The 16,942-nt window shown below is 35.6% G+C and overlaps 1 protein-coding gene and 1 long non-coding RNA gene across 6 annotated transcripts in view; one reads left to right on the top strand and one right to left on the bottom strand.

Moving 5' to 3' along the window:
• LOC145764722 (uncharacterized) overlaps positions 1 to 16,942 on the top strand; it is an 86,926-nt gene that overhangs the window by 5,287 nt on the left and 64,697 nt on the right. The window lies entirely within an intron of this gene.
• LOC145764799 (uncharacterized) lies at positions 277 to 12,498 on the bottom strand. 5 transcript variants are annotated; one of them, XR_014288523.1, is made up of 5 exons: positions 12,390 to 12,498; positions 9,871 to 9,971; positions 9,329 to 9,465; positions 1,673 to 1,818; positions 277 to 1,262 (listed from the first exon to the last, which is right to left on the bottom strand). It is a non-coding gene; the product is annotated as an uncharacterized LOC145764799 (long non-coding RNA). The 5 variants fall into 5 exon arrangements; XR_014288526.1 differs by lacking the exon at positions 12,390 to 12,498 and adding an exon at positions 11,211 to 11,391; XR_014288525.1 differs by lacking the exons at positions 9,329 to 9,465; positions 12,390 to 12,498 and adding an exon at positions 11,211 to 11,391.

Below are 16,942 nucleotides of genomic sequence, written 5' to 3'. Positions count from 1 at the left end.
TGCCATACAGTATCGTAGGCTGCTGTGAGATCTAGAAAGACAGCGCCGGCCTTCTTTTTTGCCTCAAAGCAGTCCTCGATGTCTTGGGTCAACAGTGTGACCTGATCTACAGTAGATTTTCCGCGCCGAAACCCAGCTTGCTCTTTTGGAAGGAGCGGGTTGATGATTGGGTTGACACGGGCATAGATCAGCCTTTCGAGGATTTTATTATCGGTTATCTTGCTTTATGCTTCTCAACAATTCAATTTATTTTTTCTGCTGGCGCAAACATGCTCAGAACGGTAAAGTTGATAATCGGCAAAGTTGACAAAATCAGCCTAAAATAGTAGTTTAGATTCGGAGAGGTAACACGATAATTTGTTACTTAGACTTCATCATACTTTCACTTTTAACAATGAATAATAACTAAAACAGGGTTTTTACTTCCATTTAAAACGGCAATAAAGAACTTCCAAAAAAATGCCAAAAGCCGAACCGAAAATAGCCAAACGCATGAACAAGAGTCTCCTACAAGTCAGCAATTGTGAACTGAGTAAGTGACAACTGAACTAGAATCATTTCAGCAAGTGACTAAAGTTGACAAATGATGAAACTGAGCAACCGAAACTTGTCACAAGCAAATTCAGTGTAGCAAGCGACGACCAAACAAGTCCGATGCTTGGTAAAATCACATTCGCTGACTTGGACTGTAGCTGAAATGTATTTGCTGAGTTGTCGTATGCCGAGTGGTCTGACAACCAAAAAAAAGTCATATTTCTCGAATCTGGCATTACAATCGTTAATATGATAGCCCTGAGTGAAACAACACAAGTAAAATAAAGCACAGTTTTGCCTCGCAAGTTTACTTAAAGAAAAGAGCAACTAGTGATTAAAAGGAGGCAGGATAGCTGGAGGCAGGATAGCAGGAGGCGTTCGTGCATCTTTCAGTTTGTAAGACGAAACTACACTTAGGAGAGCTCGAATATTACACCAGATGAAGGACTCTGTGAGTGAGCCACTGGTTAAAGATGAGTACGATCTGAATTGACTTTGATGACCATCGCCATCACCTCAAGAACAAAGATCGATATTTTAAAAAATCTTATTTATTTATTATATCAACGGTAGACGACGTTGTATCAACGTAAAGTTCGATGCTGCCGATGATGAAATTTTAATGTGTTGTTAGCAAAGGGTTGAAGTAGTTTCTGTTTCAAGGCCTCTTTAACGACTTCTAGTGTTGCAAATCGACGCTCCTTCTTTATGTTCTTCAGCTTGGGAGCCTAGAAACATTAAACAATATAAATATTGTGTAGTAGGTTACTGTACAATAATTAGCTAGTAGAAGGTTGCGCATAACTCGAAGCTGCAGTTTTTCTTCTGACTCTCATCAGCAGCTGTTATCAGAATTGTAAAAAATAAGAAATATGGATTGTAATTTGTCTTTGGACTCGAATTATCAAAATTTTAATATATCACAAATATTATTAACAAATTTTTTAAGAGTGAAACTGTTTATATTGCAAAGGAAATGTTAGTCTGTTTTTGTATTGCTTTAAAATCATGCTATCCATCTTCAGCCTTCGTCAGGAGACGATATGAAAAATTACCAAAATGCCCCGAAGTGGTGCAAGCTTCAAAAATGTTTGTTCAAAAAACATTTCCAGTCAATATTTAGAAGTCACTCGCTCACTGGAGTTCAGCGATGCTCTGCTCCGTGTTGGTATATCTCTTGATCATTGCTCCTTGAGTGATCTTGATCTCATTCTACTTCCTCTGCATCTGAACCTTCTCCTCATCAATCTCATTGATTTTCGCAATCAAATTCATTTGCTCCTCCTAGAAAGGTAACAAAGAAATCAGTTCCATACGAAAATAGAGTGAAAGGTTCTATATTCACTATTTCATTCGCATACAAACAGAAAAATAAATGACGTTGATATTTATGAACCAAAAGAAAGTGGAAAACTATTGTTGATGTTATTGAAAATGCCATGCAACCTTTCAATAATGCAGAGGCCTTAAGTAAAGAAACTTGGCAGTAACAAATACCATCTTCAAACGTTTCGCTAGTACAAGTAAACCTTTATTATAGTTTGGCCGGGTTTGGCATCTATCTTTTATCTTGGTTTGGCATCTTGGGTTTGGCATCTATCAGTTATCTTGCTTTATGCTTCTCAACCACCGGCACAAGTTTACGAAGAAAATCAGGAAGGCAATGGGTGAGTGATGCCATTGATAAAATCAGTCCAGAATGCAATTTAGAATTCGTAAATAGAAGTTGCCATTTCAAACCTGATTTCGTATAAATGCTGCAAATAAAAGCTAAAATAGGATTTTTTAAACTTCAATTTAATATACCAGAAAAGCACTTTAAAAAAAGCCAAAAAAATGCCAACATGCAAAATCGAAAATAGCCAAACGCATAAAAAAAGTCAAACTTATCAAATTTACCATTAAAAACTTATCAAATTTACCATTAAAAACTTCAATCAATCAATCAATCAATGTTTTATTTGTCAGTAACAGGAACATAGGTACATGTTTGAAATATGCAATATACACAGTACAAAAGTGACACAAGTTCCAATACCGACAAGGAGACAACGAGACGACCATACGGTCTACTAGTCAATTGCCACCCTACGGAAATTACGATTTTGCCATTTAAAATAAGCTTACAAGAGAAAAATAATAATTGAAACGTTCCCGCGCTTCAACAACAGCATACGCACAAAAAAACAAAACAAAAAAACATATTGATGATAACGTAGGCCAAAACACAAAATTCCATGAAGCAAGCAGAGAATAATAAAGTTTCCGAAGCAACTGACAAGTTGGTTTCCATAACATATCACTTACGATGCACCGTAGCTTTGTAAAATTAACGTTTTGATCTCTTTTTTGAAACAATGAAATGATAAGTTTTTTAGCCTGCTTGGAACCTCTGACCAGAGCATTGGTCCCAATACCTGCATGGACTTCTTGCCAAATTCTGTGTTTGATCTGTTTATAAAATAATTGTTGCCTGTTTGATATCTTGTGTTATGCTGATGAATAGATGAAGCATTTGTAAATAAATCACAATACGTAGACGGATACTCATTCATATGAACTTTGTACATATGTTTTTTTATTTCAATGTTATGTATGTCTTTTAGTTTCAAGATGTTCATTTTGAAAAATAAAAAATTAGTGTGAGCATAGTAATTTTGTTTCGTAATTATTCTTATAACCTTTTTTTGTAACTTTATTAATGGATCCAGTGCACTGTCACAGGCCTTTCCCCAGCTTGAAATACAATATTGCAAATGACAGTAAATCAAAGCGTGATACACATCTTTTAAACTGTCTGTGTTGACATAATTTCTGAGTTTAAGCAACGCCCATGAACCTTTTGCTACTTTTCCGCAAATTTTATCTATGTGATATTTCCATGTTAATTTGTTATCTATGTAAACGCCAAGGTATTTTATTTGATCTTTTTGTTGAATGCTTGTGTTACCATTGTTTATGTTAAAATTTTTTATGTGTTTTTTATTTGTTATTAGCATGTATTCAGTTTTTGAGAAATTTAATGATAATCTATTAAGCTTCAACCAGTTGTAAACTTTTTGCATTTCGGCATTCACATTGTTCTGCAAATTTATTTCACATTTGTCGCTCATCGTAAGATTGGTGTCGTCAGCAAATAGTTTAACATTCATGTTTGTTGAATTTGGTAAGTCATTTATATACAGTAAGAAAAGAAGGGGTCCCAATGTCGATCCTTGGGGCACACCGCAGATAACCTGTCTTGAGTTTGAAGAGATTCCATTGACGACCGTGTGCTGTAGACGATTGCTGATATAGCGTTTTAACAATTGTAATGGAAGGCCCCGAAAACCGTATGTTTGCAGTTTCTGTATGAGAATAGTGTGATCAACTGTGTCGAAGGCTTTAGCTAAATCAAGAAATACAGAGCAAGTTGTATCTTTATTATCTAGGTTAGTTAAGATGTTATCACAAACGTTTGACACAGCTAACGAAGTGGAATATTGTGGTCTAAATTCATACTGATGTGGTGTGATCAGGTCTTTTTTTGTTAGATAATTGTACATTTGTTCATACAGGCATTTTTCGAATATTTTGGTGAAGGGGGACAATAGTGATATGGGCCTATAGTTGGAACAATTTTTCCTGGAGCCACTTTTGAAGATTGGGGTAACTTGAGCGACCTTTAGTACATCAGGATATACACCTTTATCGATACACTCATTGAATAAGTTGGTGAGGAAAGGGGCGATTATTGGTGAGGATAGTTTGACAAACCTTATAGGTATTCCATCATGTCCTGTACTTTTAGAGACAGAAAGATTATTAAGATGTTTTAATACTTCTTCTTGATTGACAGGTTTTAGGAAAAAGGAGAATGGGACACTTTGCAATTTCAATAATGAGCCAGGAGACGGTAGAGGGATTTTAGATGCCATGGAAGGACCAATTTCTGTGAAATAATCATTAAAACAGTTACTTATTTGTGCAGGGTCAGATATTTTTTCATTGTCAGTGCTAATTATTTCTTCTGGTATGTGAGCTGTGTGCTTATGTTTGTACTTGATGATGTCATTTATGGTTTTCCATATTTTTCCAGTGTTGTGCTTGCTTTGCGTAATAAGAAAACTGTAATGCATTTTTTTTGCTTGCTCTTTGGTATGAGTAAGTACATTTCTGTACTTTTTGTATGTTGCTTGTGCAGAAGTGTTTGTTGGGTCTTTTATTTTTAAGTGATATAGTCTGTTTTTAGTTTTGATGGAGTTCAAAATTCCTTTTGTTAGCCATGGTTTGGTCTTGAGTTTTCTTTCTCTTCGAGACAGCAATCGTAAAGGTGCATGCTTGTTTAAAGTGTCATTAAAAGTGTCGATGAAATGATTAAATTTGTTATGAACTGAATCATTCCTTTCTGTGTATTGGTTGGTCAAGCTATTTTCCAGATCACAAACGAATTCATCAGCAACAAAGTTTTTCATGTTCCTTACTTTTTGTGTATATTTTTCTTGTTTTGGTTTTACAGAGTTTATCACAACTACAATAGGAAAGTGGTCAGAAACATCGTGAATAAGAACATGGCATTGAATTTTATTTGATTGGTCGTTGCTGTATACATGATCGATTAAAGTTGAACTTGTGGAAGTTACACGGGTTGGGGATTGTACTAATTGATTGCAGCCTAAAGAGAGAAACGCATCACAATAATTTTTTACAGCAGAATTTTTTGTCTTTGCTAACATATCAATATTAAAGTCACCACAAATGTAATATTGTTTTTTGAAATTATTTAACGAATCAATGCACTCACAGAATTTGGATGGAAACTCAATTAACTTATTTTTGGGATGCCTGTATACTACACCAACTGTGCACTGTCTATTGTTTGATAAAGGAATATCCACCCAGAGATCTTCACATTCCTGTAAGTTTAGACTAAAATTATTAATTTGATTATACTTTATTGAACTGCTTACGTATAGCCCGACACCACCTGCTTGTATTTTAGCATCAGTTTGTTTGTTATTAAAGTGGACAAAATTATAGCCTTGCAAGCTAACAAAATGCAATTGATTTTCATTCAGCCAGGTTTCTGACACAGCAATAAGGTCCGGTGCTTCTTGCATTTCGACAAGCAGTGATTCTAATTTTTCAAAGTTGCCAACTAGGCTTCTCATGTTTACATGTAAAATCGATAGCTGGTTCCTATTAATATTGTTAGTTAAAGAGAAGGAGTTTTTTGAATAAAAATTTTTACAATCCGCAGACATTGCCACAAACAAAGTATGACCAACAGATGAATACAAAACAAATAACGCAGGACACGAAAGATTACAAAATGACTTTACAACAAAACAGATTAAAAGCAAAATCACCAACACCTGCATTTATAACTTGTAGTCAGGATAATCAAAGAATTCACTTATGTGTGACGAAATAGGACGGTGACCAACAAGCACCGAAAAAGAACAAATAACAAATCTGGTTCAAGTGGTGTGAGAAACACTTTAGAAAATAAACAAAACACTATTATTGCGTTATGAAATATTTAATTTAGCAAGGATTTTGGAAATTGACTAAGTAATAATTTTAATTTGAAACTAAGAACTAAATTAAATTACGGTACTTTAGTTGATGAGAGGTAACTCAGGGCAAAATTCCGTCAAGCAGTGATATAGAATCAAATGAAATGTGTTAAAATGACCTGATTAAAATATGCAGCTTAAAAAGAGAATTAAGACTGGCGAGGATAATGGATATACTTACGTAGACGTAGCCTAAGTTAGTCGGTTTATGATATCTATCAATGTCGGAATACGAAATGTAAAATACAGTACGAGAAAAAAAAATACGAGTTTGGAAGGTGAAGATTTCAAAAATATTATTATTACGTCACAAAGGATGAAACTTTGGGAAAAAATATTAGTCAGTCTTGACCTAGCTGAATCTGATTACTGTCCTACTTCAAAATTGTGTAGAACTACAAATTAATAGAATAACAAACTAAAATTAAACAAAACATGGAGTGGTAGCGTACAATAAACTGTCCAGATTTGATCTTTTTTTCTTCTGAAATTTGATTTGTTTCCAATAAATTAACCTCTTTGGTGTTGATGGTTGAGCTTGTGCTGAAATTGGTCTTGGTTGAGTTGAAGGTTATTAGTAACGGTTGGGTGAAAAATAATGGCTGGGTTTAAAAAATGTAAAAAAGTCAAAAATGAGTCCTTTTAACTTACTTTGTCTTCTAAACTTGAGGATTTTACTGGCAGCTGTGATTATCTTCGTAAATGCAAAAAAACAAACAAACAATGACTGCTGACTTGTCAGCTAGCCTAACTGAAGGTCTTTTCAAGTTTAATTATCTCTGCAACTTCCTGGTTGATTTTGATAGTTTTGGTGTTGATATGACTACAATCAAATTTTCTGCTTGAGTTGATATGACTATTGTGTTGATATGACTACAATCAAATTTTCTGCTTGGTTCTTCTAGAATTAGCTTTTCTCCAGGCCTTAATTATTTTTATGAATCTATTTTTTGATTTGGGCCTGGAGAGAGAAATTTTTGCTGCTTGCTTTGAAAAGCGCGGGAACTTATCAAATTTACCATTAAAAACTTATCAAATTTACCATTAAAAACTTATCAAATTTATCATTAAAAACGCGAATATGGTAAAACTGAGAAACAACGCAAGTAAAATAAAGCGCAGTTTTGTTTATTTTTAAGTTCTGTACCAACAATCAACTCTTTACGTTGATGATGATGGCGTATGAGCGATCTTTCCAGGCTAGATTGAAGGGCAGGAAATCTTCAGCCACTCAGCAGTCTCGTCGTCCAGGACCCTCAGACCATGCGCACCGTGTGGAGGCAGGTGGGTTAGGCAGTGGTGGATGACATGGTCTGCGGTCTGTTCCGTGGCACCACACTCGCATTCCGATGAAGGAGCCAGGCCCCACATGTGCATGTCCGAACGAAAACGGCCGACGCCAGTTCGCAGGCGGTTAAGCCTGACCCACGCAAGCCTTGCGAGGGACATCCCTGGTGGATGGGGATCGGCGTCGGGTATGAAGTCACGGAGCGTGGATTTACATTTACGTCGATTGTATCTATGTACTACATAACCAGCGTCGCTGCAACAAGACCACTTGCGTTTTCTGGTAGGCTACAGACAAGGGATTATTACAAGATCATTCCATCAGGTGATCGAAACAATTAACATCGCGGCGCCAGAACCAGGGTATGGGATGGAATGGAAAACGTTTTTTCCATCTTCCATCCTGAGATTTTCTTCCATTCCATCTTAGAAATCTTCCATTCCATCTTAGAAATCTCTTCCATCGTCACATTTTGTTATCTCCGCGTTGAATATGCCACAAATAAACCTAAAAACCATACGCTTAATTTAAGCTAAAAATTTAACAGCAGTATTTTTCTAAGGATTAGGTACTGTTTGGTGTTAGAACTAGAAGCGTAGATTGATTCTAGAAATACAGAAACAACACGTAGCAAAGTTAAAGAAACTGTAGTAGCCTATAGTAGTCTACGTTGGAGAAGATAAAAAAGTAACAAATCTTGAATTTTTCTGAAGGTGTTGCGACCGTGCCAGATATCTTTCAACTTAATAACTTACTTCGGTCACAAGCACGTTTTAACGTTTGCGTTTTGTCGCTTCTACTTTTTTCTTGACCTTTGCTATGTTGACATGTATTGTTTTAGCTGTGGTCAGAAATAAAAACAACTGAACTGAACTGCATCTCAATGTTATCTATGACGCAACAGTTGCTTGCAACTAGAAGTTCAACAACCCCAGCCAAGCACGACAGTGCCCGAACTAAATTAGAACTGGAAGTATGACTTGGCTTTTGGCCAAGCCCGCACAAACGGAAACAGGTTGTGTCTAGTCTTTCGAGGTCAATTTTCGAGGTCTTCCATAAATGCAACTTTTGTTAAAATTAAGTGCAACTTTCTCACGATTTTAGTGCAATAAAAACTTGCCCTAGTTATGACGCTTTAACACTTAATACAACTAACATGTGATGGCACTGGTGAGTTGTGAAAGTGGGAGCGTGCCTTCGCAAGACGAGGAAAACAGCAAGGGGTTTGGGGGTCTCCCCCACAAAAAAAAACAAAAAAATTACAATTAATTTGGTGCATTCTGAGCGGATTTTCAGCTCTAAATTGTAATGAAAAGTTAAGATAAAACTTTCGCGGTTTGCACTTTAGAAGATTAGATTTTTCATGCGAGCCAGATGCCCTCGTCAAAAGAGCCATATATGGCTCCCTCCCCTGCAATAGGGAAAACACGTAAGTCTGCACATTGCATTGATCATCGAAAAGATGGAAATGAAAGCTCAATATTTGTGCATTTCCAACATTTTGTTGTTGACTCGTAGCGTCAACGCTGTTTAGTGGAAAAGATTTTTGTTTCACGTAACAAACGCAGGTCTTCTAGTTTGTTTTTTAGTTAAACTTCACAATGCTTTGTATTGTTATGGAGTCAAAGTCGATATGGAGTCCAAAAAGATTGTGGAGTCAAAGTCTGATGTTATTTTGATCCGAATTTACAAACCTACGGTTCGAGAAACATTTAAGACATCGTCACTAAAACATAAAGGCACACTAGTAGATTTCAGGGGGGAGAGATGCTGCTCACGCGGCCCTGCCTCTACAAGTATGCAAAACGGCCAGGAATAACCTATCGAAAGCTTTCTCAGTCCAAGCATAAAAGTTCAAACCAACAACAACAACTAATCACAAAAACATGGCATGCCTATGAATAACAAACAACTTTTTTTCACAATCTGACAAAGTTTTGTGGCCAACCTCTAATTGTAGAAAACCCCTCAAACGATTGTGAATGTATCAGATATTGAATTCATCAAAATCTTTCATTAAACAAACGTGTGTATAGTTTTCCACGAGATGGCAGTAGCAACAAAGTTTGGAGCACAGACCATGAACTGCAATAGAAACAAACTTTGCAATAATTTTCGTTTTAAGCCACTTTTGTTGCTTAAATGCTTCCATATATTTGGACTTTGTTGTTATTTAACGCATGGTAGTAGCCCTTTAATAGTTAAGAGTTTTATTGCAAACAGTATTAAGGCTTCCCATTCTTCAGTAATATAATCCTCCGTACGCAATTGAAATTATCCTCAATACGAGTGCCTCATTGGGTTAAATAAGCCAGCAAAGTCGTCTGCGTTAAACATTATATGTGACGTCAGGAGTGTTATATCAAATTGTTTGTTTTCAATACAGAATCTATCCAAATGAGTAACTAGCTTTTGCAAACTAACAAATTATCATCAATGCAAACAGAACAGGTTGCTATGGTAGGCCAATCTTATACAATTATAACTTACTGGTTATCACTAGCAAATGGACGTTTTTGATTCGTGTTCATTTCGTTTCGAAAATTACTTCGAATGCTTCCCCCTCCCTTGAGAAACTTTTGCATACGTCGCTGCACGCAAGAATTGAAATTAATCATTTGAAGATGACTAAAGTTTGTAATTTAATTTGTTAACATTTTGTGAAATATTATTGCAAAATAGGGAATGTTGATCAAACAAAATAATTGGATAAATATCTGACGCGTTGCTGCTGTCGACACTGCATGGCGGCGTCGACGGCGATTACGTCATAAATGAGCTTGTGCGGCGTTGTCTTCGGCTGAATCTTAGAACGCAGGCCTTATAACTCGTGTTTTTTTCTGGCAACCAGCGTGGCCTACCGAAAGTTCCTTCTCGGCGGCCAAATCTGAGTGCTTGGAGGCCAAAATACAAATAACGATAGCACAAGTAAATAGAATTAAACTTGCAACAATGTTAAAATGATCACTTAGTGTTGTTGAAGTCTGGACGACGTCCTGCTATAGAATCGTTGTACCGCACAATAACTGCTTTATCGGGATTGTAATCCGGTATTGCCGGACCATCTAACGACACTAAATTGTTTCAACTGCTCGCTGCTCAGTAAATTGTTTCTGCTTGAAGTGCAATACCGCCTTTCATCAAACCTGACTATTTATACCGTTATGATGTCACCATTGAGGGTGTGAAGTCACTAACCCACAGCGGAAACATTCCTCAACTCTGAAGACACTTGTTTTCCCCTCGGATGTCAACTAACCTACCCAGACAACAAAATCCCTCATTTTTACATTGATTCTACGTTTGTGGTCGTTAAATCAGGGTAATAATGACAAATTTTGTTGTCTCAGTAGTTCATAAAAACGACAATATTACCAGCCGATGTAAATTAGCACTTTGGATTAACACTTTGTTAAAATAAACGTCAGGAATTACAAATAAGACTTATAGCTGGTAATCGCAGCTGGATATTTTCCATACAATAGCGAATGTTTCCGTACAATACAACAGTGGTGATTATGACGAGCTGACCTAATTCTACGTCATTCTTTGATCCTAGATATTTTCGTCAGTGAATCCACGATCATTTTATTGCGAAATTAAATAATTAGCTAGAAGAAACCGGCGGCCAAACTTGGCCGACTGAAGAGGTAGCACCGGCAGTCATTCAAGCACTACTTAGCGGCCATGGACGCAATGGCTGCCGGCTGCTTTAAGGCTTGGAATGTATGGACGCTGCAAAGACGCGGCAGAGTCTGCACAGTTTCACGTATATAAGCTTAAACTTGTTGCGATGATTATTCAATAACCTACCTATCAACCTTACTCACCGCTTCGTAGTGCTTATTCAGATACGCCGTTGACGATTGTTGACAACTGCATATGTTTTATATTGTTATTCCAGCTGGACTATATATAGTGGGGTGTAGTTTGGCTTAACAGATTAAAATATTTTAAAAAGTGAATAAAAAATAACAGTTAACCTCTCAAGTACATGTAGCTCCACACAGATTTTAGTTTGAAATATTATTTAATTAAAAAATTAAAAAATTATTTAAAATATTTTAGTTTGAACATGCTACAATGAGTGGCCTATGTTGAAACAATGAGCATTGTGTCGTAAAAAGTTGAATGTTCAAACTAATCTGAAGAGCTGTTCCAGCATCACAGAAAGTCATTTGCTTGGTTTTCTATCATATGTGACTTTTGCCAACCGGTAATGCAATTGACAAGATTTGATAACTCCTGTGCGGGATATTTTATTAGTCATGAAATATTTCAACAAATTTTACATTTTGAAGAAGCCCCAAGTGTTCCGTAAAACTTTTCAAATTTGAAGCGTGATTGATAGATTACCATATTTAACCCTTTGAAGGTTGGGGGGGGGGGCTGTCAATTCAACTTTTTTGTATCAACAGTTGTATTTCTAAAACCACTGAGGCTGCGACTACGAGATTTCTTGACTTTTCCTAACTTTTATTCACCTCTATTGAGCTGAAATTTTGAGCAAATAAAGGTTATAAATTGAGAGATATAAGGCATTTCTCAGCACATCCTCTGAAATATTTCATATTCTATTGTTCAAACTTTTCCCACCAGCTGGATGAAAGCAATTAATTTGGCCCATGTCTCGTTAATCAAATGATTTAAATTGAGATTATGTAAAAAAAAATTAATCACAACATTGCAATGCATGTTTTTCATTACTCTATCAAAAATACCAAATAATTCAAACGTCATAAGTCACATCAACATTTCAACGTATATAAGCAGTTCTAAAATTTACATAGTTTTAATTTTCGGATATGCTCTGCGTGAATAGTTTTACAAAGTGAATCCCAAATTTTGAAACCGTGCCTTATAAAATAACAGAGATATCACTCCTAAAGCATAAGAAGAATCGACAGCCACCCCCAAACTTAGCAAGACTCCAGGAGCCCAACCGCCTAAGGGTTAAACATTACTTGTGGTTTAATTTGTGTAACAAGTTCGAACGTTTGCTTAGTTACCTGTTGTGATGTGACAATACAGAACATACTTCTCAAAGAGGAAGCCATTATGACATTGTAGAAGTCTGTTGCAAAAGGCCTCAATCACTCTTTATATTGTCATCACAAAATGATGTAGTAATCGTCATATCAAAGTCGAGCTACAGCATTGTAACGTGCAAAATAAATAATTGTATAAGAATACAGCTATAGGTACTGTGGTCATAAGGGGCAAGATAATGAATTTCATTCTACTCCATGACACATTTATTTCCGTTTGCTGATACTATGAAATAAATATAGTTTCAGGAAAGAGTTAGCTTTCTTGTACCAAAGACACGCAAGACACAACAATACAACAGGGTTGAGCATTACAGCAATATATTTTTACATATTTACAAATAGTTTTAACAGTCGAACGTTTTCGGCTTAACTTAAGCCCTCATCAGGAATTTGAAAATATTTATAAAATGCAATAAATTTCAACTTCTTGAAAGTAACTTGCCAGCTGATTGTAAGCATCAAGAAATATGCAAAGTTAAGCCGAAAACGTTCGATTGTTAAAACTATTTGTAAATATGTAAAATATATTTGATATGATGCTTAGCCTTGTTGTATTGTTGTGTCTTGCCTGTTTTTGGTACTGTGAAATAAAATCTCAGATAATAGAATTTGTAAAGGTCGTGACCGTTTTGAGGGATCGTGACCATTTTGAGGCTTCCAAAAGGGATTCGCCAAAACAAAACATTTGAGAACCACTGATTTAGACCATTATTATTCAACTTAAAAAGAAAAAAACAAAAAGTGCATTTAAAACAAAACAATTTTTTTTTCTTTACTGTTTCAAAACATAAAGTATTCTTAAAATTTTCTCCATCGAAGTTCCTTTAACTTTTTGGCACGTGTGAGAATGGATATTTAATAATTTTGGTCACCACAGACGACAAATCACTGTGGCAAATCCCTTGGGAGTCGACGACGCTTATATAACAAAAACAAAGAGACTCGTTGCTGTCAATTCGATAGAATAGCTTGGATTGTCTGGGTTTGGTAATTTGAACTTTCCTCATTTTGTTTAAAATAATGGAGGCCGCGCGTTTCCAATGACCTGATAAGAACTTCGTGTTAAAAACAACGTGGTCAAAGAAAAGCTAACCTTGTGAAGTTGGAACTGAAAGCTTTGCTTTGACTCAATTTAATCCTGACATCTTAGCTTGAAGTCTATGGGAATCATGAATTCCTAACATTTAGAGCTGATGTTTGAATGTTTGTTTCTCAGTAATTAAATCTTGCTGCGTGTGAAATCATTGACTCTTCCATTGTGAGGTCATTCTGTTTAGGTGGTGGCGTGTCATACAATACCATACTTTGTGTAAAGAACTCACGCTTTCTATTGGAACCAACGTCTGTCAGTTTGTCAACTTTACAATAACTTTAGAATGCAAGGACAATATAACGTTGCTTTATTGTGTCACAATAAACATGACGCTTACAAACTAAACTTTACTTGATGGATGCTATGGCTGAACAACTAAAGCAGATAATAATCTTAAGATTACAAATTTGCAGTTATCTTCCAAGGTTGTATGTGAATGCAGAACAACAATGCAATTAAACAAGAACACTGTAGCTAAAGCACTTTCGTCACTACTGACCATTGTTACGGAACGAGCACAAAATATCCCTACAACAGAAAACCCTGTGACACGAGCCAATTGTCACGTTTGATTGATCTTAAATATGGGACCACTTTTATATTTAATGATAAAATACACCAAACTTAATGACGATATAGCTTATATTGATTCTTTTGTCCAACTATTTAGTATTTTAGTAACTGAGTACTTCACTACAAAATTGTCTCCATGCAATACGCAGGAACATAATCAGTCTACCAGACTTTGATATGACCAGGTCTGAAATCGATCCATGCTCTAAGCGCCACTAAGCGGCCACTCTTCAAGTCAGCATTGCTTTCTAGAAATCATTGTGGAATTACTTTTTGCAGTTAAGTAATTTTTTTTTATTTTGAAAAGTGCGTCATGTGGAGAAAATCGTTTTAACACTTTCACTGCCAGCGTTTTGAAAAAATAGGAGAAGTTTTCCTCCTCCTCTTGTTACCATGGTAATGAAAAAATATGTTGCCAAACTATTGAAACGCACTTTGTAATTTTGGAGCAAAATCGGTGTTGCAATTGATCGTTGAAATGACTATTGCATTTACAAGCACGCCAGTCAGCTAAACAGTTTTTTTTTGCATTGAATCAACCTGTTCAGATGTGAAAATCACTGTAAAGAAAAACAAAAGGCCAACTGAGTGATTCAACGTATTCAGACATTGAATCAATGTAGGCTAAATACGAACTGCTAGGCTAATTCGGTTCTTTGAACAAATTGAATGGCTTTTGTAAATGTTTCTCAGTTGCAACCTATACCTAGTCAGCAAAAGTTACCTTTTTACACGATTTCAACGTCTGGCGACGTTGAAACGATGTAAAAATGACAAGTTTAGCTAACCGGTAGCTAGGCTACTGTACCGAAGTTTAACTTAACCAATTAGGCGGTTGCAAACATATTTCCTTTCGATGAAACCTATAGGCTACCACGTTTGGTTAGCCTTTACATTACATTCAAAAGTTTTGTTGACATCATAGCATGGTCATGGCCTATGTTCATAAGAAAATGTTTGCTTGAATTTTTTTAGCTACTAGGTTTAGGTAGCCTACAGGACTTCTAGCTAGTACCGTACCGGTAAGCAGTTTAGTGACCCTAAATGAATAGGTAAATTAGTCTAAACCTTAAAAAAATAATAGAATATTTCAATTACCTTGCTAGATAAAAAGTAAGCTCTTTTACATGACCTATGTGCATTGATCAATACACTTTTTTTGACTAGTAGCCTAACTTTATACTAGTAGCCTGGCATCATAGCTCTGGCATCAGACCTAGAAGTTATTGCTGAATTTCAAGCCTTTTTCACACTGATTGGTGTTTTGATTTCTATTTAATTTTTAAAGATTTGACGGGGAAATGGGTTAAAAAACGTTTTTTTTTAGTTTAAAATTGAAGCAACCTGTCAGGCCCCAGGATTGGCAACACATCAGGATTTTTGGGGCATTATGATGTCATGGGGTGAGAAATTACATCACAATTGACTAGATATCTAGTCATTTGGCAGTGAAAGTGTTAATAAGTTTCTTTTTTCAGTTGAATTCCGAGTTAAATAACAAGAGTATCTGTTCAATCTGTTTATCAAAACCCCAGTTCTTTCCTATCGACTTGCACAAATAGAATTTCATAAAATTTCCTAGTTGTTTCAAAGTATACATTGGTAGGCTAGGGCTAGGACTCAGCTTTTTGCAAATTATATCCAAGTGACTTGTAAAGTATGTGAAAGTAAATAAAAGTGTATCTATTTACCTCCTGCAGTTGTTCAAGGTTCTTTAAGTACGATATGTATTGCTTTTACTGGTTTAAGTTTAAGGAAACAATGTATAGGCATGAACTAGGGATGAAAAACATGTCTACAAAGGATTGAGTTTCGCTTTTAGCAGCATGGTCGTTGCTTACTTCACAGTGTAGATTTTAACGATCTGTTTTAGCCTGATGCTGCGAGTTTGCTGTGACAATAGAAAATTGCAGTAGCTTTCTGAACACAGTTCCCTAGTCCTGTGCTATGATGAATGTCCTCATCATACCATTATTTGTGTTCACCCAAGGAACATTTTTAAGATTTTGTAAATTTTTTAATTTTAATTTTTCTATATCAACTTTTTTCCTCACTTACTGTATTTTCAGATGTCCAATGTTATTTTTGCGATATATTTTTCATCTTAAATAAATGGCGGCTCTAAAGTTTCAACAAATTGCTTCCCAACAAATCGAAAAAGAGTCAATTGGGTCACAATCTAAAAAATTTTCTTTCATTTAAAAAACTTTAAAAGTTGGAATATTTTTTCCATGTAAACTTTGTTATTTAACAATAGTTTCAAATTAAACTTAAATTAAATGTACGATAATCTGTTTATTATATCTGATTTATCTAATTTTTATTTTTTCATTTTATTGTTGATTGTGGAGGAAAAGGTTTCAATAAAACCATCTGGCTTCTTAAACTTTCGGCTTCTAAATTTTAAAACAACACAAATTGCAACAAACCTAAAATCACAAATAAAACGTTTCAACATTAACCAACACTACAACTACGTAAAACAGAGTAGCCTATCTTTTTGTTTGTGCCTGTGAGGTAAAACTATTATCACCAAACGTATTTCATTTTTTCTATTGTTTTCCTAGTCACGTGACCATTCGGCTATAAAACGCGAGCTGCTGAAGGCTTCTGCACAGTAGTTGGTAGGTTTGGTCAAACTAAAACAGTGCTAGAAAAACAGTGCATTTTGCTGTTTCTAGTGTAAGTGGTGATGATAAGTCAGAGTCGAGTGGTGAGAACCTTAGCAGCGCTACGACGCTAGAAACTTACGCTAAAAAGTTACGAGAGCCTCTCAAAGTTATTATTCAAACCAAGAATTTATGCTGATTTGCTCAATCAAACTTTATAATTGCTTGTTTTTTTC

Source organism: Aplidium turbinatum, chromosome 2, assembly GCF_918807975.1.
Source record: "Aplidium turbinatum chromosome 2, kaAplTurb1.1, whole genome shotgun sequence".
NCBI lineage: Eukaryota > Metazoa > Chordata > Ascidiacea > Aplousobranchia > Polyclinidae > Aplidium > Aplidium turbinatum.
Note: the sequence above shows the minus strand (reverse complement) of the source record. Positions and strands in the feature narration are given on the sequence as shown.